The sequence below is a fragment of the Prenolepis imparis genome, unplaced genomic scaffold (genome assembly GCF_030444845.1).
Source record: "Prenolepis imparis isolate NDT839.2.m4 unplaced genomic scaffold, iyPreImpa1.0 SCAF_218, whole genome shotgun sequence".
Classification (NCBI taxonomy): Eukaryota; Metazoa; Arthropoda; class Insecta; order Hymenoptera; family Formicidae; genus Prenolepis; species Prenolepis imparis.
Window position 1 is genome coordinate 52,135 of NW_028141376.1, and position 4,308 is coordinate 56,442.

Sequence of the window (4,308 nt, forward strand, 5' to 3'; positions counted from 1 at the left end):
TATCACCCCCACTTATTCTATAGAATAAAATCAACATTTTTTTCCTGTAAATTTTAACAGATAAATTTTGTCACAATGAATACGGAACATATTTATTGTGTAAAATTTAAAATAGATGCAGATTATGTTATTTTTACATTTTTTTTCAGTTGTTCTGATAATTTAACAATTGAGTTTAATTAACATAACAGCAATATGTTAAATTAACATGAATGTGTTAAATATTTAACACAAAAATTTTAACGGGGATTTTTTTTAACAAGGAAACAATGTTTTCAACTGTGTATGTATAATATACATTGAATATACTAAATATAATAATTTAAAAACTCGTATTTTATTTATTCTAGGAACATTGAAAACATGCGGCCCTCAGCTTAATACAAAATAGATTATGTGGCCCGTAATGCAAAACGAGTTTGACATGCCTGAAATAGATCATAGACGTCATGCAATAAACTTGGGCATCTGTCAACATAACCCCATAGAAACATTAGTCGATTTGTGTCTGCATCATAAAGTTATTCTCGATTGAAAATGTCAGTTACGCCAAATTCTCGTCATTTGCGGGAGGTTTTAATTTTCTGCTTCAATATGAAGAAATCTGCGGCTGAGGCTCATCGAATGCTCTCAAATACTTATAGTGAATGGTGAGGCCGCTATTAGTGAAAGAACGTGTCGTGAGTGGTTTCAACGCTTCAAGAACGGTGATTTTCACGTCGAAGATCGGCATAGCGGTGGAAGAGAGAAGGTTTTCGAAGATGCAGAATTGGAGGCATTACTTAATGAAGACTCGAGTCAAAGTCAAGAAGAATTGGCACGATCATTGGGAGTGACTCAACAAGCAATTTCAAAACGCCTCAAAGACATGGGAATGATTCAGAAGCAAGGAAATTGGGTGCCGAGTTGAAACCGAGAGATGTTGAACGGCGTTTGTTTGCTTGTGAACAGTTGCTTGAAAGGCAAAGATGGAAGGGATTTCTGCATCGCATTGTGACTGGGGACGAAAAATGGGTTCATTACGAAAATCCCAAGCGTAGAAAATCATGGGGATATCCCGGCCATGCTTCCACGTCGACGGCCAAACCGAATATTCACGGCTCCAAGGTCATGCTCTGTATTTGGTGGGACCAGCTCGGCGTAGTGTATTATGAGCTGTTAAAACCGACTGAAACAATCACAGGCGATCGTTATCGAACGCAATTAATGCGTTTGAGCCGAGCATTAAAAGACAAACGGCCGCAATACAACGAGAGACACGATAAAGTGATTTTGCAGCATGACAATGCTCGACCCCATGTTGCGAAAGTGGTCAAGACATACTTAGAAACGTTGAAATGGGAAGTCCTGCCCCATCCGCCGTATTCTCCAGACGTTGCTCCCTCTGACTATCACTTGTTTCGATCAATGGCACACGGCCTGGTTGACCAGCACTTCCGGTCTTATGAAGAAGTAAGAAATTGGATCGATTCGTGGATCGCTTCAAAAGATGACCAGTTTTTTCAACGCGGGATTCGTACGCTGCCCGAAAGATGGGAGAAAGTAGTGGCCAGCGATGGACAATACTTTGAATCATAAATGTATAACCAGTTTTTTACAATAAAGCCTCGAATTTCGGAAAAAAAACGGCGGAAGCAAAGTTGTACACCTAAAATAAAAATTAAAATAGTAATGTTTTAAAATAGCAATATGTTTAAATAATATGTTACAATACTTCAAACTTAATTAATATTTTTGACAGTTATATTTGCTGATTTCTGTCAAAAAATATTAATAAAACGAAAATTTGATAATTAAATTTTGAAATAATAATTATGTATAAAAAAAAAATTATAATACCTTATCTGCATTTAATATTATTTGACAGAAATTAGCTGATAACTGTCAAAAATATTAATGAAGTTTAAAAAATATTATAACATATTATTACAATATTATTATTTTAATTCTTATAATATATTTTTATTTTAAAATTTAATTAGCAAATTAACGCTTTATTTAGCTGATTTCTGTTAAATCATATTAATAAAGCGAAAATTTGTTAATTAAATTTTAAAATAATAATATGATATAAAAATTAACATAATAATATATTTTAGATAAAATGTTATAATACTTTAAACTTGATTAATATTTTTGACAGTTATCAACTGATTTCTGTCAAAAATTTTTAAAAAATATTAATCAAAATTAAATAAACTACATATATATATATTTTTTTAAATATCCTTCTTAATATAAAGCCAAAGAATGGCGCGCGCGCAGCGCGCGCTTGTGTTGTTCTAGTATTATATAATTCAGGCCTGCGGCCGAGTTGCACATTTCAACCGATTTTTGCTTGCTGCTATCTTCACTTTTTTTATTTTATAGCATCTAGATTGCTTGCGGAGAAATAAGACACTCGAGCTCAGGAACAATACTAATTGTAAATCATACAGGGCGTTAGCGCATATTGTCCCGTGCGCTGTTCACTGTTTACAGAATTATTATTATGTTATTAAATTAAAGATAACGTTAAAATACGTATGTTAATTGCATATATACACGCGGCCAAAAAAAACTGGTACACTTAAAAAGTAATAAAATATTTTAATGCCCAATTAATAACTCGTTAATTATAGCGAAAATTGCAAAATGGTAGAGGACTTTTCGACTCAGTTTTGCCCGCTCTACCTGCACACGAATTTAGTCCCCATCATTCTGAGACACCCTGTGTGTGCGTGCGCGCGCGCGTGTGTGTGTGTGTCAAAGTCTCTCTCTATATATATATATATATATATATATATATATATGTATATATCAGAGGCTGTACCTATATAAATTTATTATACACACATATAATAAGACATACATATATAAAATTAATATTTTTATTTAGTATAACTATATATATTGTAATAAAACAAACATTATAGGTGGGACAGATGGTATATATTTAAGTTTAATGGCAACAGATTTCCACATTATTAATTACTATTGTTGCGTTTCTTTTTTTTTTAGTGGTTTCCCCAGTAGGCCTATTCCACTATAAAGTTAAAAACTATTTACATTTTGTTGCTTTAAGCTTCGAAATATCAATGTTAGTTTTGGATGAATTTATTCTCATCAACGAGGATAACGATGCATCATTTAATGACGATTGTGTACTTGATTTTATGTATTTCATTTTCGAAAATGAGGATTTACATAGATATGTAGATCCAAACATTGAAAAAATTTTTATAATGCAAAATTTTGTAATTTTGGATATTTAACTTTGTTTAAAAGTTTGAAAAATTCCACACCTGTTTCTTACCGATATTTCAGTAAAATCTGAAATATTACTTTGTAGATCACACAGTTCTAATTGAAAATCTACACTCTGTTCAATTATCGGAATTGTTCTAAGATTTTCGTAAAATAAAAGGTCTTTCTTCAACTCTTCAAAATCACGAAATTGATGATCAAATTGTGCAATTAATTAATTGATAAGATGCAGATATTTTTTAAAGTCGCATTTCGTGCCATATTCTTCAACGAGAATGTTACAAGAAGGAAAGAAAAGAAAACTATTTTTTTCCCAATTTTTAATTTTGCGCAGAACAAATCGACATGACTTATTAACTCGAATATCGTTGGATTAGTCTGTTGTAGCTTTAAATTTAAAGTATTTAGGTGACAAGTTAAATCTGTGATGAAAGATGAAAGCTAATTCCAAAAGTGATTCCACATCTTCAAAAAATAATTTAAATGTTTCCAGTTTCGGGATGCACTTTTCTTGAAAAGATATATTTCTTTTCTTATAGAAAAAACTTTTTGCAAAGTTTTTCCGATATTTAAACATCGGACTTCATAGTAAAGTAATATGTTTTTGTAAATTGCATCATACTCTTCGAGGAAATTTTGAAATTTGCGATAAATCAGGGATTTGTTACTACCTTTAATTGCATTTACAATTGCAGTAGCATGTAATGGTACGAAATCTAATATTTCTTCGGTACACAAAAAATCTTCTTGCACAATTCGCGTAAAAATGCTTAATTGGCTTACATGTCGAACATCCGTGCTCTCATTGAAGCACAATGAAAAATAAGTGCATGTATTTAATAATGATTTTAATTTTTGTTCTATAGAACTGGCTATCATAATAATTCTTGATCTTACTGTGTCACGAGAAAGTGGAATGTTATTAATGTCTTCAAGTGTCACAGTATTTCCAAATGCTGTCACTGCTACAAGAATACACTCTTTTATGAACACACCATCGGTAAACGGTTTTGAATGTTTCGCAATTAGATATGAAATATAATACGACGAAATATGCATACG